Source organism: Neodiprion virginianus, chromosome 6 (assembly GCF_021901495.1).
Source record: "Neodiprion virginianus isolate iyNeoVirg1 chromosome 6, iyNeoVirg1.1, whole genome shotgun sequence".
Taxonomy (NCBI): domain Eukaryota; kingdom Metazoa; phylum Arthropoda; class Insecta; order Hymenoptera; family Diprionidae; genus Neodiprion; species Neodiprion virginianus.
Genome location: NC_060882.1, coordinates 151,745 through 178,976, shown reverse-complemented (window position 1 = coordinate 178,976; position 27,232 = coordinate 151,745). Strand labels below are relative to the sequence as shown.

The window sequence follows — 27,232 nt, the reverse complement described above, 5'->3', positions numbered from 1 at the left end:
GGTACGCAGACGCGATGAATCATCTTCTTCCTGGACGAGTGACCCGAGGAGAACCCGAAACGGATTCGTGCCAGGCCGGACAGGCTTCGACTCGCCCTCCGATCCAGTCCCGGTCACTAGGAATGCGGGTCCCAGACTTGGAGTATTCCCGATGCCCAGCGACGGCGGATTTTTATATCCTTGAATCACCTCACCGAAAGCCTGCCGTTAATGGAACCGAAGACGGACGCCGTGTATAAACATCGTGCATGAATATCACCGCATCGCGGGCTCCTCTGCTCGCGCATCGACCAGATGTCAGCCGTTTCCGGAGGTCGACGACGTATCCATGGTAGACTCGGTGAAGTCCTGGTAGTCGTGCCGCTTTTACGATGAAACTCTGCGACGATAGTACGTGTATACACAAAGAAATTTAGATCATGGTGCCTGTCAAGTAGAATCAACCGCAGGTGATGAATATTTACACGAGAAGAAAATGCGACGAGACGGCCGTGTTGTTGATGATTTTTTCTTCATCTTCAACGATGCACGTTTCAACATCAAACATTTCATGGATATGTTCAGAAGATGCAGTGCAGCTGGAGCTGAGGGCCCGTGGTGTAGATTCAACACCGCTCGAATTGCACACAACCAATTCCTGCCGTTACGCAGTCTCGGCAACACCTATATAACAGCTTCCGGGTTCCCCTCTATCCGCCGAGATAGAAGTCTGCGTATACGTATGACGAATAACGTAATAAAAGCAGCCGACAAGCCGAAGGACCAGCAGCGCGTGAACTGGTATCAACTATAAGGTTTTAATTCCTTGACAGGCGACGGTAATTGTGCAACTCGCGGCAGCCATACGACACTTCGTGTTTTTAATGATGGATGTTGCCAGGCGAGAGACCAAGGCATCCTGAACTTAACACGAGTCAAATAAGTTCAACAGGCTTCACCGCGAAGGTTGTCCATTTTCGAAACCCCACCGCCGCGCGGAATGTGCGGCTCGTCGCCAATCGATGAACTGGCATATGAGCGGCGCACAGGCGTCAGCACTTAACAACGAAGCGCAAAAATCGGTGCCAATGAGCGGTTAGAAATATCTACGTTTTACGTGGTCGGTGTACAAAAGAATATTTTCTTTGGTGCTCAAATCAGCGCTGGTGACCATGTACTACGGACAAAATGACCATTTACTGTTGAAAACAACAATACCAGTGGTGAAATTTTGTATCCTAGAAGAAATTGTGATTGGTCCAGATTTTCAACCTTACCATTTCCACTCACGATCGTCTTCCAATGCGAGATGGATTCGAACCGTGTTCACAGCAAGGCTGACATCAGCGATCCCAGTCCACGAGCCAGCTGCACCGATCGCTAAAACTCGGGTTGGATAATATTATTGACAGTTGCGGTGCCGCGGCCAGTGATGATTGCAGTGCCCCGTGCAGAGACAGAGAGAGAGAGAGAGAGAGAGAGAGAGAGAGAGAGAGAGAGAGAGAGAGAGAGAGAGAGAGAGGCGGAGTCGAGTAGCCGAGAAGGCGGAGTGTGCGAAGTGACTTTTGTAACATGCATGTGTACACTCGCATATGTTTAGAATTGCTGGTTCGATAAGCAGTCGTTGTTTCCGCAGGATGCGAACCGCGACCATCATCGCGAATAACGGTCACTGCTGACGGCCCTGGGAGGTCGAGGCTGCCACGCAGACGAGGACGCGCCGTTTCTCGGGACGAGCCTCACGCCCACTTTCACATTTCCAAGATGTAAGCTGATCGTGAGCGAGGGTGCCCATCGCCGTTGGAGACTGATACTTTATCAGGATCCGTGGGCACGATAGCTAATTATCTATTATATCTCGGGACCTGCTGAAAATTACGACGACACATTCCGGCCCCTGGAATTTACCTGGTACTCTTAACGATCCCCGGTAGCAAGGCGTCGTTCACTTGGCAGTGAAACGAAACAGGGTAGAAATTAAAAGCTGGATTTATCCCTGGTCTGAAGTGCATCGAGTCGATTCACCAGCTACAAAGAAGAACCAAGCCTGGTGAACGTTTTTCGCTATCATTCCGCGTGAAACGGACTGTCTTGCATCTTGACGGATCTAATTGTCGGAAGAGGAAAAAGTATCGCTGGAATCGTTGATAGAGATTTTTTTCCTGTTTTATAGCGGGGATGGTTTCAACCGAGGGGCAAAAACCGTCCGATGTAATGCTCGGCGAGTGAGTTTGATCGGAGGCTCGGGCTAATCGTTCGCGTCAGACCGTAATTTGGCAAATGCCCTCGTTTGTATACAAATCACGATTGAATGGGAGCATTGAATAGGCGAGCTGGCCTACCCCGTGCACGCGTGGCTTTATGTATGCATATGTGTACGCGGTGGGTGCCAGGCTGAAGCGTACAGTCACATCTGGAGCTTTGTACGAAATTACATAATATATACAACCGGTGCAGCCTACACAAACAACTCGGCGAATTTGCCACCTGGTCAAACAATTTCACCACCCAAGGATAGTCGTGGGTACATAGGCCTGTATGCTTTGCCCTTTGCCGTATTTGTCCGGTCTTACGAACTAACCTTTGAACCTTGATAGTAGGTACTTTCAATATGCGTTTCCGCGCATTCCCTGTACTTTTGGGCAAACAGACGAATTCTACTCGAAATTTCCGTCTACTTGTACAACTAAGACATATATTATCACCGAGTTCTGGTCAGATTGTTGTAAGCGGTTGTTTTTTATGGTTATCATGTCCACGTGAGTTTCAAGATTGATCGTAGGAACCACGGTATCCACGATATTCTTATCGAGGGCATAGCTGTATCCATGTTGTATTTCACACGGAGGAATTAAACTCCATAACTCTGTGGCTAACGTCCAACTCGCACGAAAATATGAAGGGGCTTTATCTTCTTTGCTTTTACCCCGTCCCCCACTTCGATCTTTGCAACCACGATATATCGTGGAGAAAACTTTCACACTTATGTATAATTCGAAATCGTTCTGCCCACTAGTTTCTCGGTCTGGAGTCAGTCTATGGGCGATGAATGAAAATTGGATAATACACTTCCTCATCTCCTTCACCCACTTGTTATATTTCTCATTTTTTACGGCTTCCTCGGCGCTGCTTCACCCTTCAACGATCTGTAACTCCGAGCCTTGAGGTGTTCGATCCCTTATTCCTTAAACAGACCTCGTTCTCAGGCTCTGTTGGGCAACCGATCCTTCCGCCATTGGCGCCCATCACACTTTTCGTTCACTTTTATTATACACTCGCAGAACAGTTCTCTTTTCAGAAATCATCCATCACCTGAGAAAAAAAAAAATGCAACAACATGCCTATCTTGATTTCAGTCCATGTCCGTCGTATCCAATCTTCGGAAAACCTCGTTGACGATTCTCTACCACGAAGACTATCGTCTGGACAGGTACAAGTCGAAGTGTCGTTTGGCTTCTGTGTCCAGTTCTGCAGCGAGCTCGGAAGCTTGCTACTAATTGTCAGTTCGACTTTAAGAGAAATCAGCAATAATTAAAATACAGGCATTGCCGGAACTCCCGAACCATTTTTCTCAATTTCTGACTGGTAATTTTAGTCGGCGTGTTCTTGATCCAGGTTGTGTTTCCCGAGGCCTACGCCAATGCGCGGCGTAGCTGGCTGGCTGTCGATCGTGCTCCCTAGGTCGGAACAGGTATACCCCCGACGCATAGAAGCGGCACACATATACGAGCATGTACATAATACGGTATACATACCAATACTGTAGAATATACTCGAGATTGGCTCGTTCGAATCTTTATTCCTCAGGTCCATACCTGTTTCATGACATCGTATTATGCGCTTCCTGTGCCTTTTTAGATTTGCGGCTCGCACAGCATACGCGTGCACACTAGGGTTTTCAGTTCACACCTGAAGTATAAAATTCAAAGTTTAGCTTTTTAGATATGGACTCGTGTATTGTTTTTTTTTTTTCTTTTTTTCTTCGTGAAAACTAAAAATAAAATGCACACGACACAATCGTTATAATGATTAATCAGGAGTCATAATTGAGGAAATATATGCTTTTAAAAATGACGCCGACTATTGTTCGTTGGAAACGAGGCACTCTGAGCAATTGAAATAGGTTGGAAGTAGCCGAATACCTGGCGTACTTGGTAAGCGAAATTCAGATGAAGAGCACAGCTGAAGTAGCAACGTTATTACACGAAGCGTGTATTTGATGTTGCATTTTGGATAATTGAATACCTCGATAGTTAGGTATAGTTATTACGCGAAGTATGCGGGCACAGAGGTAACGTTAGAATGTTATAAACCAAGCTACAAATTAGTAGAATATAACAACTCGGCTGATAGTTCGAAGTGAAGCTAATTTCAGTTCGTTCATTCGCAAGAGATAACAACGAATTAACGGTAAATAGACAGAGAGAAATTGAAAAAGTTGTCGGGACTTAATTTCGACTGCGGAGAAACAAAAATTCCATAGCAAACTCCGCAACGAGTTGCACGGGAATAAATACAGGTATGAAAGTTGAGATGAACAGAAAAAATCGGGATTAAACCCACATCGACTTTTCACCCGTAATCCCGTCAGTCGATGCCGCGATGTTTCTCTGCGGGGCGAATTTCGCGATTTCGGGTTATTTGTTTGCCGCGTCCCGCGGTCTCGGCTCGATGATTGCAGTTTTAATCAATGCTCGAGCAGTCGGGGCTGATCATCCGTCAGCAGAAACTAGCGGGAAGCCGCTGCGCTCCAGCAGGACCGGAATCATTCCGGCAGTGAGGTGGAAAAGAGGATTCTCTCGGGAATACGACGCGGGACGATACGTACCTACGTTACACTACGTTACCGGATAAACCGTAATCGCCTTTTCCTTCAATGCTGCACTCGCCTAGGTACCCGTCTTATACCTATGTACACGTATACCTAAACCCACTTCTTTTTTTCCTAATCCTCCACGGAATGCATACCTGTATAGTTAGTAATTGGTAGTTGTACCATTCCTTTATCTCGTCTTGCCGTCCCGACAATTGAGCGGATAACAGAAATTACTTCACTTTACAAGTTACGAAAAGAAAAACAAATTAACAGAAAGTAAGAATTTACCCGCGCGTTGCCTGGGTATATGGATTGTGGGAAATATTTTCAAAAATTATTCCACAGTCACAACGATCGAAAATAGACGGATGCATTTTTAAAATTAAAGTTCCCACTCGCACGACAAATATTATTAGAAAATCCGTGAGTTTCTCAGTGCAACGTACTTACAAACAGTCCCACAGATGTATTCCATATTTTTTAAAGCCTCTCATATTACAGATATGGCATTTATTAGAATTAGTGATCTATTTAACTTTTCAAGTCAGCAATAATGGTCGAAAAATCCATCGGATCGACCGCCACGCACCCTGCAAGCGGATGTCAAACATCTTGACAGGGATGATAGTCACGGGTTTATTCGCTATTCGCAATTGAAAATTACTCACTTCAGGTGACTTAGTTGGATGTAATTTTATCTTGACAAATAGAAGCACCCCTTAAGGATCCTTGTGGCAGCTCGGTGTAAACATGCGATCAATTCAAGATCAGAATAAACTCGAGCCAGCTGCAGGAATAACCTCCGACACGTTCTTTCTCGAGGGTTCGATTATCCTGCAAGGGCGCGTTAGTTGCCTTGAGCTTTGCGTTTAATATCACCGATGATGAACATGCGGCATCTCGTATATTTCCGATGGTGCGATGAATATTTAAGCAAAACAAACATACAATGAAAATTAGTTTATCAAAGATTGATGTGAAATATAACGTTCCCAAACTTTGGGGATTAGTAGAGACTTTAGACTCTAAATACTAAGGCATGAAACAAATCATCGGAAAAGGTCATCGACTATATTATTTTTTACCGTGACACAACCAGCGGTTTGTCATTTTTTACTAAAACTGAATATAAAAAAATCAGTTCTCGTTTTCTCAACTTCGGTCATTCTTTTTTTCAACCACAGCGATAATCACGGGATTCGGACGCGAGGCCGCCGCCGAAGGAGTTGTAAGGTATTTTGTACGGGTATAACAGAAACGGGATGCAGAGTCGGCGATCGCTCGCGGTATCTTTTCTTGACCGCGAGTCCGCTTTTTGTCGGTCTCGATGGCCGGCTCATTGTCCCGAGATCACCGTTCCTTTTCTGAACCCGTTGGCGCCAGGTTCCCCAGGTAACGCGATACACCAGCCACGTGTGCGTTATGTTTACGTGTGTTTCTACACGTATAGAAGATGTACAGTTTTGAACCGCGTTCGTAAAAGATCGTTCGCCATTTTCAAGGACCAGCAACAATGTCACGCAATCCACGCTCTTCGAACAACCAGCGAAGTATCTCTTTCAATTACGGCGACGATATCGAAAGAAACAAGAAGAAATCAAGGGGGAACGCACGGATTCGATACATCGAACGAGCCTCGACGATTCGAGAAACAAAAAACAGAATAAGAAGTTGGAAGCGTATCGGTTTTTACGCCGTTTTAATTTGGAATTTTGAAAATCCATGCAACGTGGTTGCAGGGAAAAGTTTACTGTTTATAAGAAACGGATGTCGATCGTCGATCGTGAAGAGAAATTAAACGAAAATTAAATCGTGATTCACCCTGTGCAGTGGATCACATCGACAAGTCAACAAATCGGAACACGTGTGTGAAAAATCGCTGAAACTGTTAGAAAAGAGCAATGAGAAACATAAAATACTGACCATCTACAGCATACGGCACTGATATATCAGCGGTAAGGAAGCGTTTCAAGGTTTTCTCACGTCAGGACACACATCACAAGTCGTAGATGACAAATGTTCTCGTTTCCTGGTGATTCTTAAGGACTTCGCTGAAAACTCAACCATCCTGGCAGTGGATATGAGGTCCCTGGTGCAGCTCTAAGGATCCTCACGCAGCAGCATGGCAGCATTCGATTTTATGTTACCTCGAAGAACCAGAGGCGCATTTTCGTACTGCCGATATAAGCGTCATTCAAGCTGGCCAGTTATCGATTCAACGCTCTGCGATTGAATTCCGTTGATTGTTGTAATTCCATTTGATTGAGAAGCTACTCGAACGTTCAATATTTTTCTGGATCGGTATAACATCGGTACTCAGCTTAACCGAATGTGAAATTGTTTATTAGAGAGACGTCGTCAAAGCATTTCATCAATTTTCTCATCTCGTCATGTCCAACACGCAGGTATACTTGATCCTCTGAATCGTCACTAAACCGATTTCTCCGCGTGGGCGACGACGACACCTGCACACCAACAGAGCAATTCACACGTGTAGGGAGTAAGGTATAATCTCTGGATGGAGGACACTTAGGCATTGTATTTGATATTCACGCTAGGCGAAATTTCCTCAAACAGAGAGACAAGAATAATCAAGTATGTGTCATACCCGCTCCCTCAGTTTCGCCGTCAGATATCCGTCGATGAAAAAGTAACTAATTTTCCGGAGAACTCATGGAAACGCATCATACGAATATATACAGAATGTACAGAATCGCGAGTAAACTTGGAGGTAGGTACACGGGTATATTGAATATTCTCGATTACAAATCTCCTTATTAACACAAACTGAAGGTGCGAAACGAAACGTGTCGAGTCCCGGATCCCACGTCACACAATTCATATAGACGTGTAAGAGAGACGGTGAATGTGGGCATAACGCGAGCTTATCGATTTATTATTACAACTCAAGTCCCTATCTTATCTCGACTAACAGCTCGGTGGATACGGATAAAAAAGTCGGCTTCTCGCCGCGGACGTTCTTCTCCATTCTCATTCATTTCTTTCTTTTTTTTCCTACCACTTTTTTTTGTACTTCGTGATGGCATAAAAAATGAACCTGAATTTCTTTGAATTACTGTGATCACTTGAATGAAATGCAATGTTTCTTTATCTTCACTGTCGCAAATTTGGTACACCTTCCGTGTAAACAGTGCGCATGCAAAGACGTGAGAGGGAGAGAACGGTGGCATGGAAGAGGCTGCGTATACGCGAAACCGGCTCCTCGAACGCGCAAAAAGCCTCGAGTTTCGTTCGGCGAACGAAGGCGAATAGCAGGCGGCCTCTTTCCTGTACCGATGACGCACGACAACGAGAATAGCAAAGGCAGTTGGACGACCACGAGAGGATCAAGCCGAACCTTGCTCGTTGGGGTTGAACGTCAACCTTTCCATTACCCTCCCAGACTAAATACATCACATTCATTGAAAAGAACAGAGAATTGCGAGAAAGAACAATTAACGTAAAAAAGTTTCTGTACGGTGTTACGATTACGCAGCTATATACGTGTACTTTAATGCCCCTGTTATCTCATGTGGAAATTGCAGAGAGATTCGTCACGGTTGCGATATTCCGAATTAATTCCCGCACGATGACGCACCTTTGTGACATTTTATACAAGTCGTGTGTATAAAGGTACGTGCGTGTACCAAAGATGAACGCGCGATTCGGTAATACGCGTATTTTGCTGAATTTCAAATTACTTGTATTTTTTCTTTATCGTGTACGATGAATCAAGATCGATTCGCGAATAATCATATGCATATATCTCAATCGTCACACGATATCGTAAAAACTATAAAAAAAGGTAAAAGTTTTCACTTGCAGAAAGGTCGAATGGAAACGACAGGTGATATATTTCTGTTTGTATTAAAATCACGCTGGTTTCACTTGCAAGTGATTTTCCATTAGGGAAATCTGACTTGTATTAAAATTAAACGAACTGTCCAGCCGTCTGATAAAGTGACGTTAACTCATGTACGACAGCCGAAATTCGGTCGTTTTTCGTGATGGTGAAACTTGGAATCAGATTTAGATCCGGTCATTTGCGATCAAACGCTGCCTCATATCCAACGAATACTCACGCACGATATACACAGCGTCCAACGTATTTAGGTAAATTGCAAAAACGTTGAAATAATGTCGGAGCTTCGTTTGAAATATCCAAAATCCCAGCGTCTGACCCACGGCGCTTCGGGCCACCAAGGCTTTCTCTTTCAATGTACGTGGGTTTGTGAGTCGGTTTCGCCGCTTTATTCCACCTGACTTGTCCCCCCCCCCCCCCCCCCCCCCTCCTGCCGCCGCGCCCTCAGCTGTTGTACGTATGTGCATAGTTAGACCTATATACTGCCACGCTGCGACAGCTCGTGTACCTTCGTCCACGGGGACCTTGAAAATCGCGAGCCTGTCTGCCCCAGGATGTGTGTCACACCGGGTGTATCGTATACTTACTGTTAATACGGCAGAACCCGTAAGTTGCCTGCAGAAGAGGGAACCAAAAACACCATATTAACGTCCAGATCGAAGCCTGGTTCTATGGCTTCAAATGCAGGCAACTTGACTCGGTTAGGCGTAGCCTGCAACATCACTTGTACGGGTAAAGGTAAAGACGAAGGATGACTACAGACAATAGAATCGGGTCATCGTACAGAGTTTTGGAAAACTGTACAATCCGTTTCATCAAATTTTAAAACCTGATTTAGTAGAAGTACAATCGTCGATCGGGAACGTCGAAATGTGGAAAGGTACAGAAAACCCAGAATTGGAATTCTATATTGTATCTCGAATTTCTAAATTTTGAAAGCTGAACAGATTTCCACCTTTTTGAAAATTTGACATCGAAGGGCCAACCAACGTTCTTCACGAAATAGGCGACACTTTACTCATCCGGGTGTTGGATCCACGTTCCTGCGAAAATCACAGGCATCGATCGGACATTGGAAATTAATTTCTGCCGTGAAGAATATTTTCAAATCACCGTAATTAAACTTCTTCGCACCAAATTCGGTCATGAAAGTTAGAAATTCAAATATACAATTCTAATCAAAGTAAAATTTTTGAACGAAATGCGATATAAAAGAAAAAAAAGTACAACCTGCTCAGTACAAGAAGCCTATGCCCCAAAATATAAAAGAAACGACTGCCTGCGTTTGATAAAATCATTTCCTCATTTACTTTGAAATTTAGGTACGTCTTTTCGTCATCTTGTTTTACGGAATTAACAACAGGCTAATCTCATTGTCCACCGTTGCAATAAGAATTATCATCAAATGTCAAATATTGCGCAAACTTGTAACATGTGTCCGCCAACATCGTCGAGGTTGACGGTTAAAAATTCAAAGAGACTGAGGTTAGTGACGTTAACATAACGACACGTAGAGGGTAAAAATCACTATTTTCCATTTATCCAGTGACTCTGAAGTAGTCAAGTTTTCCAAATACGTATATACATTTTTCCTTATTATAATTTACTGCATCTCAGACATTTCCGAAACTGTTCAATACCTTTTTTATTCGAAACGTGAATCATTGCAATAACTTCACCGGCTTCAACTTCATAAAATTCATCAGACCCTGCCAGCCAGTTCTCCCGTTCACGTTTCGTGCCACACGGCTCGTTGCACGCAGGTATATGATCTCAGGAATACGAAACTCGGGCGTAATAGGTACATGGATGTGTAAGGCCAACGTGTTGCGATGCGGTCTTCGGGAGAAAGATGTAGCGAGGCGGCGGGAGGAGAAGCAGAGGCCGGCTCGCTCCCCCTCCCCCTGCCCCTCCCCCTCCCCCCGGCGCCCGAAGCGCCGGTACGGCGGACCAACCTCGGCGTCTGGAATACGGGGCACGACTGCCGAGCGGCCGTCAGCCGTCGGGACGCCGGGCATCGGTGGGGAAGTAGGGAGGAAGCCGTTGCTGCGTTCGTCTCTGCCGGCGGCCGCGCGGCGCGCTCGGCGCTTCTCGCTAGTCTAGCCTTGGCGCTTCGTCGTGTCGGTTGTGTTTCGGTGAGTACGAGTGTGTCTTATCCGCGGATGTGCGATCCTTTTTCCTCTCTCGGTCGTTGTTGAGCCGATACGACGGTACGCAACGCGACGACGCCGTGGCGGTAAAACACGCGCGTTCTTTTTCGAAGTAGGTACGGTTTTACTCTTTGGTTTGCAATTTTGGGTGGGTAATTTCGTTGGAAAATATCTCGGAAGTTAAGTACATGTAATAAGGAACAAACAGAGAAGAACAAAAAAGCGGGGGAAAGGAAGACGGAGAGAGAAAGAGAGAAAAAACAGTGCGGAATTTACCGTTACCTATCGTGTGAAATTACTATAATGTTACTATTACATGAGTGTGCGTGTCGTTGACAGTGGTGAAGTTATTTTTGTTGTTATCGTCGTTGCTTGTTTTATCACGAATCAATTTGCGATTGGATCAACGCTCTATTGGATTACCTGAATACCGACACCGTTTGCAGCCATCGCCCCTTTATCGCGGCTGATTCTGATTCAGGTATGTGGTCGAACTTTTTGTTTTTCTGTGTCACTTGCACCATCTTGAGTTGAAAAAGTGAAAAAATGATTGTCGCCCGTGCGACTTGATCGTAGCGTGAGGAAGAAGGCTTTTATCTTCTCGTCCAGTTTTGCATTGCTCTTGGTGTACTACGACTGACTCGAATCATCGTCATGAAGAATCAGAACAAGGCTAACGTTGTTTGTTGCCTTTCATCGGCTAGCGACTGTTTATTACTTATTATGGTCGCCGACGATTGAGACAATCAGTTATTCGATTTGTTTGCTCCTCGTTTATTCACAAGACTGAAGTTAGTAACGTTATCGTATCGAAACATTGGGGAAGAATATCGCCATCTTCACAATGTACAACGATTTCGAAATACGATTGTGTTTTGTTCTGCCGCGGCTTACTGCATTTCAAGCAACTCCAAAATGGCGGAATAACGGTTTTTCCTCAGTACGAATCGTTACGATAACGTTACTAACTTCAATATCATCTTTGTTCCTCCGTTTTTCCGAATGAGTCAGATTTAACGAGAATCGATTCCCTCGGGCTTTCTTAATAACCAATATTCGAAATTTACGTTACCCTGGAACAAAAGTAAACAGAAATCACAGTCGAAATAAAAATTGTGTGTACAGAATAAACCGATACCATTGGCAATGGAGTTGGCACAACGATTTTAAGTACACGTTTCCAAATGGCTTACGGCGAATTCGAATAACTCACTCGATTTTACTCGTGATTTCAAAAATACCCGAGTAATTTTATTTACGATTTTCTCGAGTTCTATAACCTTAAAATCAAAAGTTTCGGTTTCTTATCCAACGCGCATTTTATAGATCAGAAAAGGTAAATCGAAATTAGATATGAGGCATGATTAATTTTTTCGCCTATTCGTAGCTCGATGCGGTATTGAATATTTATTAATTTATTTCGTCGGTATTGAAAAAAATTTGCAAATGTACAAATGCACATTTTCACTCCAATTCCGAGAAATTTCGTTTTATAATATACAATGTACACCACGTTGTGTCTACGTATAATAATACACCGTTAATTGTGTGTACTTAAAATCTAGTCGCTCACACAAATCATTAGCCACGGTACGAGAAGATCGAAAATCGATTTTAGAATCTCTTTCGCGTTGTTTCGGAGTAATTTGGAAGGGCCTAATGAGCTACGCAATTTCGGTCGGTTACCCTGAATAAGGAACTCGCTACATCCGCCTGAAAGTAGCGTGTGTAGGTATGTACCGTGTACTACTGCAGCCTTAAAGAGGAGGTATCGCAGTTTTTAAGAAACGCACTACACTTCGAACGCATAGCTTCTAGGTATGTATGTACATTAAACCTGTCCAGGTGAAATTTGAATAATATAATCGTCAATTGATTCCTCGTGACCGATTGAGTCTTGTTCTTCGGGCCTACACGATTATACCTATTCCTAGACATGAGGCTGAAGTTACGTTATCGTAACGAAATGTCGGGGAACAAATCATTATTGCGCAATTTTCCAATGACTTTCCAAGTGTTGGCTGTTCGAAATAAGAGTATATGTTTCTCATGGTTTATTAAATTTCAAACTTCCCCTACGGTGCCAAGTAATAATTTTTCTTAAACATGCATTACATTACAGCAACGTTATTAATTTCATCCTCATTCCTCCACGCGTAATTTTCGTTGAAGCGTCTAGTCCAGTCACTGTGTGTGCAAAGAAAAGACACGTGAAATTGCCATTTTCAGGTGCCACGCGATACTTACAATTAGTCTATCTTCAGAACTTTGACTAGTTTCTGCAGTAGCTTCGGTTGCCATATTAAACATATGGTTCAAGTCAGAAAATGTCGATCGTACGCAAAGGAAGTAAAATTATCATGACCATAGTTGCGTAGAATCTAATTACTTGCAAGTTTAGTTATGACAATTATTAGTAAAAAGCAGCTACTGCAGAATCTGGTCGAAATTCTGGATTGTGACCCCCCCCCCCCCCCCCTCCCCCGCCCCCGAAGATTAGAAAAAGAAAATAGTAGCATGTAAAAATAATAGCAAAATTTCAAATTTACGTACATCATACCGAATGACTGGACCACCGGTAGCAAGGATACGAAGCTCTTTGTCTGTATCTCCTGCGACGCCCGCCGCGTGCCGTATACACCATCGTGATTATAGCCTGCGTAAATACACGCGAGCATTGCGAGCGAAGTACGAGGAGCGATAAATGCAGAGGGTGTAGGTAAACAGACGGAGAGAAGAGAAAACCGGCGTCCCGTCCGTCGCTCCTTGACGCGGGCATAAAAGGTAGTGGGTATAAGGTATAAGTAGAAATCCGTGAGGGTCTCCGTCTCCAGCTCGGACGACACAAGTGACTGACGACTGCACAGTCAGTCCTTCTCCGGACCAGCTGCCGACCTTCTTTTGCCCTCCCTGACTGCCTGCTGCCTGCTGCCTGCCTTCAGGTAAAGGTTCTTGGGACCTCGTCGTGCGTCGTTGGGTCCAAAGCACAACGGTTTCCCTGGTGTAAATAGATCGGCGGTCGTGAATGTACGTTCTTTCTTTCCAGTTATTCTTTTCTCACTTATACAGCTTCGAAAGCGGGCTCTATAACAAAGATCACTCAATAGTTCGGTCGAAATGGATGATCGAAATTGCAATTCTTCGCTACCGTTATTCTCTCTTTTTAATCGTTTGATTGGGAAGGGGGGGGGGGGGTCCATTGGTAGTACAAAATTCAAGATGGCGGCCGAGGCTACTGCAGAAACTGGTGAAAATACTGGATTCAGACTGCCAATGCGGTGTCCTCCCAAAGTTTAGAAAAAGAAAATTGTGAGATCTAAAAACGTTGCAATTCTGATTATTTTTCTTGTTTTGTACATTCCGACTGGGCTAAAACTTTCACTCAATATCGTTCAAAGCGTGATTATTTTATGTTCATCTGGGGCGTATTCGGATTGAGGCGTCCTCCAGACTCGGGTTTCGAAGCGACGGATAGGTCACGTGACACAAATCTTCCTTCCGCGCCACCTTTCTTTCCTTCTCTCTTTCTGTTCGCCTACCATGCCTCTGATCTTGCCTGCTTTTCTCGACAAGGGTCCTCCTCCTCCTCGCGTTTCATGCCTCCATAAAAAGCGTGTTACCTCTCTAATCGCCTTCTCCGACGCCTCTTCGACGCGCGTCACCTTTTCCTTCCAAGCGACGCACGTCTTTGCCTTTTCATGTAACACAACTAAAAAACTTGTGCAGTTCTCTATCGTTTTTACTCACGATCAATTTCGAGCTGCAAAAACGTAGTTTGACTTCTTACGTTGCAATGTAAATGTTTGTAATAACAAACCTCTTTTGAACAGTAATTTTATTTGAAAAAACTTTCTTTCCGCACCTCTTCTTGGGGCATAATCAATTTAGAATGAAATTCCACACTTTCATTGTCAGATAACATATTATTATGCATCGTGAATTTATTTGCTAATGATTCTGAAATTTTGTAAAGCGATTTTGTAAAGATAGTTTAAAACGGACAGGAAAATCGAGGCGCTGTCCTTACTGACTGGCGTTAGTCCAATTGTCTCTTAAATATGCAGTCCTTCCTGCGTATCTGAACTCCGCCGTTTGTTATTTTTGTGTACCGAACCGCAGCTCGGTGGTGGCTACGATAACAGAGAGTATTCAACGGTGCATCAGCCAAGTTCGCTTTGAATTTCCTGTAACAACAAACAGCTGCAACGTGAGAGCCTGGCTACCATTAATTATATATTTTCACGGACTTGGAATAAGGGAAGAAACAACCGCCGCAGCTTTTTTCATCCCGTCACCCTTTCAGACTACGTGCGACCCTGGATTGTATATGTGTACCACACACGGATTACAGCCTGCCGGCATCTTTCCCGGAAAAAAAGAATAAAGACTTCTAGTTCTTTTCGACGATAGCTGTTGCTGCTTCTCGATATATAATACATTATATTGATCAGCAGCATCAGTCTCATATACAGGGGTATTCCACGTCAAATCGAACGGTCGGTTTCTCTGACACATTTTAATCTCATTGCCCTTTCACACAGTTAAAGTACATGTTGAAGGGACGAACGTTGAATTTTTCCAGATTTTTTCGGCACATGATTTCTTCACAACAACTCATCTAACAAATTGGATTTTAACAATATTTTGATTTTTCGCACCCACAATGGCCTACATAGTTTAAAACCTGGACGACGTATGAAAAATGTTCGTTCACAAATATTTCAGATTCTCTTGCGAACTTCTCGAGAGTATTTTTTCGGATTTTTCATTCTCCGTTTCAGTGTAGTATTGATAAAAAATGCGCGCAAATTATTCGAAACTGAAAAGTAGCCAGATCGAATGGGTTACAATTTATACACAGCGTGCCTTCTTCAATGCGAAAGGTTGTCTGAAAATTTCATAGTGGCCGGAGCAGTGGTTCGGAAGATATATCAACAAATATTCACACGGTTGCGAGAATTCGGTTCAAACTTCGCGGCGCGGCAAGCTAATTGCTCACCCTGCGCGTGGCGCTGCTGCGCACTCGAGCCCGATCTTCAGTTGTTGCGCGTGTTGTTTACAAAATCGGTTGTCGACTGTTTTTCGCGGAGTATACTTCGGTCTATTATTTGTTACGATTCCTGACGTGATGTGTAAGTGTCGTACTGCCGGACAACATTCTTGAAGCATACTCATCCAAGGTAAGAATTCAAAACTATGTGTTGCGTATCGTAATACCGATTGTATGACTTTCACCGTTCGCACCGCCACGTTACAGTACGTATGGTGAGAAATTTCACAGTTCCATGCAAACTGTTGCTTGTAAATTTTCAACTGCTTTTCCGCCCACTGCGATATATGTAGACAATTTTTGGTACTGAAAAAGATACGCTGTGTAAAAATTTCAGCCAATTCGATTAGGGCGCTGTTCTGTTACGGAAGATTTTCGAAGATTTTTCATCAAAACTATAATTAATTTAAAAAATTTCATACAAAGATGCGAAACTTTTTCCATATGTCACCTGAATTTCAAGCTATGTTAACTTGAAAAAATGAGAAATCGTAAAAAGCTGATTTTTCGACCAACTGTGGTAAGAAAGCGCTTGGTCAGGAAAATCCGAAAAAATTCAGATTTGATGCATTCAATACGAAATTCAAGTGAGTAAAAGAACGAAAACATCAAAAGTGGTGCAGGGAAAAGATCTCGTTTTTCGTTCGATTTGACATGGAATCACCCAGACTTATATCGTGTAGGAAAAATGATAATGAAAAACACTGGTCGTATACGTTTTACAGAAACGTAAATTTATTTTACGTGTACGGACACACTGCCGATTCATGCCAATTTTGCAACTATAATTACTGCCCTCCTTCCCCCCTCTTTCTCGTTACGTTTGTGTAAATTAACCGATTATGATTTTGGTATTGGCTTCGGGTATGCCTACATACACATATTGCACATATGTGTATATACGCCTAGGTAATAATTGCACGAATTAATGATCGATGGTGATAATTACAACGGTGATTGATGGGTTCGGCAATTGATACCCTGCGCCACGCCTGCCACACTGAGATCACATTACACACATGCTACACATACCATTATTATACATATACATATATGTATATAATATGTGTGTTAACAGTGCATTGTATGGACTCTGCATATGAATTGTATTGACGGATCAGCGACGCTGAGAAGGAGAGTAAATATGCGCGTATAATGCAGGCAGTACATGGATTCGAAGTGGTGTTGTTGGAGTAAATTACGAGTGACGTAGAATTACATAACGATGAAATAATTGGCGATAATAAGTTTGAACAACAATTACTTGCATACCGTTTTACTCTATATTATTATTTTTCATTTCGAATCGTTCATATATCCCGTCGCATCCATGCTCTGCGCGCACACACACACACACACACACACGCACACGCACACACAGGTGGTCAATAACATCACCTCCTATTTAGAGGAGGATATATATTATACCAAGTTTATTCAATCGCACTGCAGACGAGTAATTTCGAGAGACAAGTGATTAATGTTCCACACTTCTGTATCTGATGGCGATTAATGATGTCGCCTGCTGCCCCCGCGTAGTATCGCGCGTATTTTCCGCGTTTATAACTGCATCGGCGGTAGCATACCACCACCCCGTGTGTGAAATTACACTGCAAGCGATTTTCTCTTCAGATTTCGATTCACCTATCACCGAACATTATTCGACGGATTTGGCTGCCGGCGCCAAATGCAGGAGCAGCTGTCATTCGACGTCTCTTTCGTGAAAGCTGCTTTGAAAATCAACCCTCCATTATTTCCCCTCTCTTTATCCCATTCTATTTGACCATTACACCAGAATGATGCACGGGAGGCTTATTTTCGAACCCTGCGACTACCCAATGTCTCTGACAATCCGAACCCTCCGCGCACTCGGTGTGCCTCCCCTGCCTAAAACTGCGTCGAGGACCGAACACTGGCTTCGAGGACCTGAAAATAGACGTAAACTTTGCGTTGTCCCTGATGACGTGAATGTCAAACTGAAGAAAGTATCTTGAATTCCCCCTCATCGTATTGGTGGTGAAAACAACAGAATCTAGACATCTCTAGTATAATGTGCGTCCGTCATACTTTTAATCAATGAGGCTGAAGTTAGTAGGTACCTGTAAAGTTATTGTAACGAATGATTCACGTCTGGGATAAAAAACGTTATTTTCCAATTTCAGGAATGTCTGAAATGCAATTAATCGTAAATAGGCGAAACATATTCAGATATCGAATACTCGACTATTAAAATGCCAAAGTGACTGAAAAATTGCCGAATAGTGATAATTGATTCCTCCCGATGTTTCATCGTTACGTTAACGTTATGTACTCACTTCAGCCTCATTCAAATTATTATCGTTCAGGGGCTGACTTATAATTTTATTGAACGGTTTAGAACTATTTTTTTCCCCCATATAACCGTCGAGGGATTTAAGGGAGCTTTCCAGTGTGACAGCCCAAAAAATCGCTGTTTTTCGCGATTTTTTTTTTTAAAGAAAAAATGATCTAATCGGTCTGGTTTTTTTTTTGTATATTAATTGGGTATTGAAGAATACTAAACAATTTTTTAAAGATCGATTTATTTATTAATTAATATCTATAAAAATGATGAAACAATTGTTGCAGAAAATGCACTTGGATGTGGTGTCCACGTTGGGGGTCACAATTTTGATCTGAAACAAAAAACACAAAAAGATTATTGATCGGTATATAATTGGCTTTCGTGCTATGGAGGCTTTTTTCTTTTTTTTTCTTTTTGCAAAAATGGCGCCGGTTTGAACAAAAAGTATCGATTTTAGCATTTTTTTTGGCAGTTTTTTTTACAAAAAAATAGGAAGATGTCAAAAAAAAAAAAAAGCTTCCATAGCACGATAAACAATGACGTTAAGAATATTGTGTAAAAAATTCAACTCGATAGCTTTAAAACTCTGCCCTCCAAGTTGGACACCGTTTTGAAAAATGCTGTTTCGAGAAAAACGCGTTCAAAGTTTCAAGTCAGGAAATTTTACATAAATCGTTTACTTACGGTCAATCAGCGATGCCAGGTCCGTACAATATCCCTTCTGCTTCTTCGAAAAGATCGTGCTCAATGGATTGTTCAGTCCGACGAGCTGTCCTCGCCTCTTTGCTGTCCAGGGACGCCTGGCGGTTTGCTTGGATGATGCGCGCATTCTTGTACTTAGCGGCGAAATCTGCGGCGCTCGGCCCTATCGTGCATCCCGTCGTCTCCAAAATTTTTAAAATTGGGTCGTAACCTTCATTGAAGGTGCACACAGCACACTGCGTAGCGATTTCTACTATCTGCTTGCCGCAGAATACGTGCTTTGGGGCTAGTTGCCACACACAGTGATTGATTGATTTTCAAGAATTTAGCACGCCATCCGCTTTTTTTTTGAAAATTGAGTGCGACAAAAAACTAAGTCGCGCGACTAATTTACGGCTAATTAACGGCAAATTATGCAATAGTCCGAATTCACATTTTCGACAATTGGCGAGCCAAGTTCATGTACGTGCAGGTAGGAACGAGACAATAGAAATAACAGTCGCACGGGCAGACGGCCGACGCGGCAGCTGTAGCGCTCCCTTGCCTTCTTCCAAAAAATGCTGTACAGTAACCGAAATAATCTGAATTTCGGCATGAAAATTTCAGGGAATATTCGGAAGAGTGTATACTATTCGATAAAGCAAAAAAAAAAAAATCGATTTTTTGAAAATTTCACACTGGAAAGCTCCCTTAAGGGGGAATGAACATTTTGTACGACGATTCAAACTTGTTGAGTCTTGATCGATAGGTCAACCATTTCTCTATTTCCTCTAAACTGTTCGTCTCCCAGGTTTCGTAAACTGAAATTTAAAAATCATTTCCAACACGCTATCCAACATGTTATCCAAGAGAAGCCTGACTTCCATCTTATTTTCTTTTTTAAAATACGAATTATACGAAAAAAACCTGCGTAGGCACGCAAAAGGCCCCGCAGGTATGTACATAAACCTACGTAATTTTACGCTGGAGAAGAAGAGGCCTTTTCGTTTTCACTCTTTACCTTTTTCTTTTTTTTTTTCCATTCTCTTAGTCCAGTTGGCCTGATCTTCAGGTACCCGTAACGTACGTATACCGCCTGACTAACCACCGTATCCAGGTGCACCAAGGCTCGGGAAAGCAGCGGTCGCTCTTTAAAGAATCACGTACACGCGCACAAACGCCAAGAGCACATTTAGGCATTTAAACGCGTCAGTTACAGTCTGACCCATTGTCCCGCAGCGTCATCTTTTTTCATTCGCTCTCCGTTGCTTTTTGTAATAATTTACGCTGTACGTTGTATGATAATTTATTTTAATTTTCAATCTTACAATATCCGAATTGCCTTTGCTCTTACATTCTTCGCACCTGTTTCTTTACTCGATCGATGATCTATCGGTGATTCTCTTTATTTGATCTTATCTCTTAACTCGCACAGTGTAACGGAACTCAACGGCAGCCTTGAAGGGGTGGGAGGTTGTTAAACCTCGTGATGTTTTGACAGCTGATTTCCTCGCGTTTAAAGGAGCTGGCTTGTCACGCCAGCTTCGTGCAAATCGTACACACGCGTGCAACGCGGACATGTAGAGATATGCAGATGGAGGAGGAGAGTTTGCAGGCCGCCGCGAGGAAGAGCGTCTCACACTCGCCGCATTGCAGATTGGCTAAATTTGTTTTTTCTTCTTCACTTTTTCCGCTGAATAGTCGTCGGATTTTCTTTGCTGCACGCGAGCCGCTGTTGCTGCTGCTGCTGCTGCTGCTGCCAGTGAACACGTGCGTGTGTCACACTGTACGGTTTGCTCACGTGTCGACGCGACGCGACCGACCAAGAAGAAAAAGAAGAAAATGAGTAAAAATATAAGAAGATGAATGCGAATAAGAATAAGTATAAAAATAGAAATAAAAGTAAGAGAAGAAGAAGAAGAAGACGAAGATTGCAGCAGCAGCCGTGGCCGAGGGGAAAATAATTCCTGTTTCTTCGTCTCGACGTCGCGCGCAAGTGAAACTGACGCGGATGGTACGAGTCGAGGTTTTTCTTTTTTCTTTTCTTTTGCAATCCTTGCTCGCCGTGCTTCTCCTCGTTCCTTTTTCATATTTTACGTACTGTATGTACGTACATATACCCACATACATATTACGTACAAATGTTCCTCTCTTTCTGCAATTGAAGACGCGCAAACGCCGCGTTTGAAATTTATTAGCTGTATGTGCAATCTGACCTCTAACTGCAAATGCGTGTGTATAATACCCGATAAACAACAACGTTAACGTCACCAATCGCTAACAAACTTGTAGTATTTATGTTGTCTTCCGTTTATTTTCCTCTTTTCCTTGTGCTTCAGCTGTTTTGTCATGAAATCTTCTCTCGTCTCATCGTCAAACTCGAATTGGCCCTCTGTCGTTTTATTTCCCACCTCTGGTTATTTCTAATTCTTGTTCTTTATTATATCTTTAAAAAATTATCTAGCTGTATTCTCTCTTCTCTAGTTTCAGTAGTTCATTCCTACAAAGCGAGATCGAAATTTTTTTATCATAACAATTTATATGGTAAATATTGCTGCATGCTATTGCCATCTTGTCGATCGATCGCGTTTCGTATCTTCTCTTTATCTACCCAGAATTTGCGTCGAGATTTGCGAGTCTGTGCAATGTATGTTGCTTTCTTCCTAGCTCAAATCTCAAGGATGAAGATAATTTTTTTCATCTCATCTTTTAAAATTCTACTTAGTTTGTTACATGTATTCCGATATTTTATGCGACAAAGGATATTAGGAAATTTTCCTTCAGTTGCAGTTTGCATTTGATGTACACGTATGCGTAATGCATATACGTACGTAATACCTTCCGTGTACCTGTTTAATGCAAGTCAGGTTATAGGTGGCTATAAGTGGCTGTAGGTATACGTAGGTATGCGCGTTTGTCAAAGAAAATACGAAAACTAGATCGGTTGTGTCGGTTATATTACGTATGTACGTACATACCTACGTAAGTAGTAAGAGATTACTTTTCCCTTTTTCATTTTCTTTTTCTTTTCAGCCTCATATACTCGTACATTTTACTTCCTTTTTATGCTTCTTTTATAATAGTTTGATATTATACTATACATGTACCGTGACTCCGTGCATACCTACCTGTGCAGGTATATTACATATACGTATGATACATGCGTGAGTAGACTGCGTAGGATAAAAGAACGGGTCGCTGGACGGACCAGACATTTCTAAACCGCTCCAAACTCCACGGTTAGCTAGCCTAGTCGGGGATGCGTGTGCCAGAGAGGCAATTCAGTATCGTCGTATGTAGGCACAACGGTTTAAATACTGGTGTTTGCGGTACGGATGGTGTACGTATGTATTGCACGCATGTACGTACACGCGCGTATAATATATAATCGATGTATTTGGTCTGCTCTCACATCAGTGGCGCCTCTCCCAGTAACGAAAGTACATCACTGGTATCAAATTTATACATGCATATGTATCACGCCCCCGGAATCCTTCGGGGTATCTGATATTCACGCTTGTTATTATTCTACGCTGTACGTAAGTACAGTTTGGTAATTATACTCGCGCGAACAATACAGGTTTTGTTGTTTATTATTATGTATCTGAAAATAGAATCTAGTCGTTCGTAAATCTGGCAACAGAGATAATGTATGTATACCTGATATCTCGTTGGAAAATGCGATACAGTGGATATATATAATGAATTGCAAAATTGAGGTGTAGTGCCCGAAATTAAAAATTTTTCTATCTCTCCCGCTCTATTCTATTTCATCTTATTCCGCTTTATTTTACCTCTCTACTCACTTCTTTATTTTTATATGCAGTACCCCTCATTACTTACTTATTTATTTATTTTATTTATGCTTTTACCGCTAGCCTCTACTGAACCTCTTCACTCACCTATCTATTTTGTACATTTTGTTTATTCTCTGTTAACTCTGCACGGAAAGATCAACATCGTGTAATGAAAGAAAAATTGTTTCGATAAATTAAATGCGGTCGTCACGCCCGGCAAAGAGAATATCAAGTATTAATACACCAATTCATGAGTTGGACGAACTCAATGAGAAATATTTCTATTGAATAAATTAATATTTAGTACAAATACGAGGATCTACAGTCAGCAAAATATTAAGGCGAACGACCTGTGTTACATGGTCGATATGAAAGTCATTTTCTTAATCTGAATATCCCGCTTTTTGGTCCAATAAATGTTCGATCAATGCAAGATCATATTCTAATGACTTAAAAAAATATCAGTTAACGGAACTGAATCTTTAGTTGGAAGACAATGTGAATAAAATTGATAAATCAAATGAGCGCGATCTTCCACATAACGTAGAACGCTCATCTTTTGACGGAATCTTTTTTTTTTTTTTTAACCTAAACAAACCCTTTAGGAGGTGCCACAGTGGAGAATCGTGAATTGTTTTCTTCCAAAACACCCTAATATGTATGAATGTATGTATATCTCCTACCTGGTCGCACATTTGTATACCGCTCCTCTTTCTACGCTTATCCTCTTGTCTTGCTTTACTCTTAGTCGTAATGCCTGCCTACGCATCTTATTCTGTATTCTTTCTTCAACAGAACTTCTCGCCTTGCCCAACATTGGCATGGATAATTTCAATGAACTATTCTGTTAAACTAATCCTTCTCTTTCGCTCTCGAAATAAAATTGCGAGCGACCTGCTGAAGTTGTTCGTATGTAATCGACCGGAACGAGCGAGCGACTAAACGGAACGAAATGTAACGTAACGTAACGCTGGGTAAAATGTGATTAATTTTGCTCCCGTGTAGGACTGCGAATAACGCGTGAGGTGGGGGTGGGGGCTGGGCACAAACTGCATGAGTCCAGCAGCTTAGAGAGAGAGAGAGGGGGGGGGGGGAGGGAGAGGGAGAGGGAGAGGGAGAGGGAGTGGGAGAGGGAGAGGGAGAGGGAGTAAAGTGAGCAAGTACTAATGCTGTGGCAGGAAATCGTTATTTTAAATTGAGGACAATAACGTAGACAATGCCGAATGCCCCCCCCCCCTCCTTTTCACGCCCCTGTGGCTCGCAGCATCACTGATCTTTCTCGCCAGCCTCCTTCTTCCCACTTCTCATTCTCCTTCTTCCTCTTCTCTTTATTTTATATAATTTTTTTTTTTTATAGCCGGCGGTGAATCTCTATGCATAGAGCCGTGTTTTGTGTAGGCACAATACGTACATGTATAGATGGGCGTATAAACTACGTGTCGTCCGACTGGTCCGAGAATCATATACCCACATATCGCCTCCGGCTAGCTTAGTAAGCTGAGGCTTGGCTGACTGCTGCTGCAGCATCTATCTTCTCAAGGGGAAGAAGAAGGAAGAGGAGGAGGCGGGGGGAGGGGGTGGGGGGGATTACGGAAAGCAGCTGCCAGCTAATAACCTTCCTTACTTCTATCTCGCCTCTCGTTTTCTAAACTCTTGTCCAGGTTTCGGACGGATGACCTGCTGATATTCGGTGCACCGGTCTCACCATCTCTTCCTTCTCTTCGTCGTTCGCCTATCCCCCCCCCCCCCCCCCCCCTCGTCCTCAATCCCTCTCACTTTGGGTTGTCCTTGAGACGCGAAGCCCTGCAGGAGAAGAACAAGCGGCAAGCAGATGGACCTCGGATGCTGAATTCTTCCCGTCCTCACGGAACAGGTTTCGTCATTTTTCTTATCCCACTCTCTTGCTTCTTTTCTGCCGTCGAGCCGTGAGCTGCTTGCATGTTTCTTCGCTCCACGCTTCTATACGGCGCTGCCCTTGCTGCGCAATCTCTGCGACGGAGCAGGGAAATTTTGTCAGTGTTTGAATCAATTTTTATATAAAATAGACGTTAAAGATATAATTTTCTCCATGCATGAATTTTTTCTTGTTCCTTCTTTTTTTCAATCGCACATTAAATATGAGTAATCATCACATCTACAGGATGAAAATTGCGGATTTTCATTGGTTTCATTCGGCGAACCGAACGAATTTATTATTATATTATATTACGACGTGACTCTCTTTGAGCCCTGAGGTTAAATATTTTTTTACCTTCCTCATTTTTGAACTTTGTTTACATATACGTGCGTGTATCCAGGGGATAAAAAAATGCGTGTATATGTTGTATGCATATATGAAATTAAAATCGCGTATTTTATATTCGGTACAACACGGAGCTGTGTTTACCCCTAGTCCGGTAACGTGGCATTTTTTATTAATATTATTATATAATGGTATCCAAGAATTTCATATCGCGAAGAGAAGAAATAACGTTGTTTTTACGCGTGTGATGACCGCGGAAGATTTCATCAACAATTTACACCAACGATTGTGAATCATTGTACAATGCAATAGGGTGTAACAGATAAAAATAATTTGGGATTTGCCACCGTGGCATCGCCTTAAAATTTTGTTTAGATTAAGAGAAAGCTTCTGTCGAAAGGTGAACATCTTGTTATATGGAAGATCGTCCTCCATTGATTGTTCACTTTTTATATTTTTCTTTGTTTTTCTTCTCCAAGTTATGAAGAATAATAGGAATTTTTTTTATTGCTAATCAAAATATCTATTTACGTCTTCAGTTGATGTTTGAGAAGTTGACAACTTTTTCACTATTAATTCAATCTCATAAAATACTTATAATTTAATTTAAACTTTCAATTTAGAAAAATAAGATTCTCATTAGATATATCGGATCGTGATCTTTCGGTTGAGTATAAATTCCAAGAATGAAACAATTGAAGTGCTAAAACATGTTTCTTTACAAATTCAAAACAACGTAAAACAAATATAACAAAAATAGTAACAAACGAAACGAGGAGGACTTTGCACATAACGTAAAATGCTCACATTTTCACAGAATCTTTCTTTTAAAGCAAACAAACTTCTTGCCGGCTGTTACTTTGAAAAATCGCAAATTATCTCTTTCCCGCAACAGCCCTGTAATAGAAGAATATGCATATGTAACCTACCTACGTGCACGATCTCAATGAACAGTTTTTCCTATCTCTAAACCGACTTTTGGTATCTTGGCTGATAAACATTATCATCCTCTATAGTTTCTCTGTTACAACACGCGTTTGACACGAGATGCGTACCCAGAGGTGAACCGCCGCGTTTCGTCAAAGGCTGCCTCAGCCTCCTTTCCCTCCTCCTCCTCCTCCTCCTCCTCCTCCTCCTCCTCCTCCTCCTCCTCCTCCTCCTCCTCCTCCTCCTCCTCCTCCTCCTCCTCCTCCTCCTCCTCCTCCTCCTCCTCCTTTCTCTTCTCCGCCGGGTCGTCGTCATACGGACGGAATTACAGGGCAACAGTCAACCGCTGTGTCAGACGGTTAGACGAGAAGACTAGGGGGACAGGAAGAAGGAAAGCACGAGTGAGTCGTCGAGGAGACACAGGGATTGAATCGGAAACTCGATTTGCAACGCCAGAGGACGAGGAAGCGGGTGGCGTAACTTCCGTTTGAACTGCAGCATTGCAGCACCGGAGCGCGTCTCGAAACCAGCATCCCACGCGTATACCTGAAAAGATTCCCGACCTTCTCCACCGTTGATTTCTCTTTTCACCCTCATCCTTCTCCTCCTCCTCCTTCAACAGTCAACTATCACCTTCGTCAGTCAGCCACGCCGATCAACAGCGTATCCGGCATCTTTGCCGTTGCCGAACCTTGCGGCAGCTACACACGAATATATTTCTCGCAATACTTAATTACAACAGTAAAATAAAATAAATACAACAGAATTGTTCTTTGAAACATTTTTGTTAATTATTATAGCCTGAGGATGGTCGGCAGGGCCCGGCCGAAACGTCGGAAACGTTTAAACATGTTTACGTTTTCCAAATAATTAAACTCTCTTTACCTGACCGGAATTTTCGACTAACTTCATCTTCAATCAACCTCCTGGTCACGAATTTTTTCACAATACTTAATTACTTCCGGTTTTCTGTTTCCCAGCTGCGGTTCACTCCGTTCCCCTCATATGCTAACATTTCATCTCGTTATTGTTATTATAGGAAATTATTACACCTGCAGTGGCGTTGGTAGGTGTAATAATTTTTTTTATTATAGTTATAGAGTAATGCTTGGAGTACATATTATATTCTATTGAAGGAACAATAGTAACGCACGATAAATCTTCCGGTTATCAGCTGTTAGACTCGTTTTAATTTTACTATCCTGAACCATGATGCGTATGATGGTTACGGTATAAGGAAGAAAGAAAAATGAAAAACAAAAAAATTAAGACATCAGCTCAGAACTGTGAATCAATCACAAGCGTAAATTTCACTGCATGCGGGGTAGAATAAAATCAATAGTGCGAAAATTCGTCTCGACGTGACAGCCGCGACATTGATGTACATGTATATTATGCATATATA

At 42.5% G+C, this 27,232-nt stretch overlaps 1 protein-coding gene and 1 long non-coding RNA gene across 2 annotated transcripts in view; one reads left to right on the top strand and one right to left on the bottom strand.

Annotated features, from left to right (window-relative positions):
* Positions 1-1,506: 1,506 nt before the first annotated feature.
* Positions 1,507-10,622, bottom strand: LOC124307282 (uncharacterized). The gene is made up of 3 exons (XR_006908776.1): positions 10,298-10,622; positions 6,719-7,260; positions 1,507-3,888 (listed from the first exon to the last, which is right to left on the bottom strand). It is a non-coding gene; the product is annotated as an uncharacterized LOC124307282 (long non-coding RNA).
* A 150-nt stretch (positions 10,623-10,772) lies between these two features.
* LOC124307068 (fat-like cadherin-related tumor suppressor homolog) overlaps positions 10,773-27,232 on the top strand; it is a 147,303-nt gene continuing 130,843 nt past the window's right edge. The window contains exon 1 of the mRNA XM_046768387.1: positions 10,773-11,288. The gene's annotated coding sequence lies outside the window, so the exon portion shown is untranslated. The remainder of the gene's footprint in view (positions 11,289-27,232) is intronic.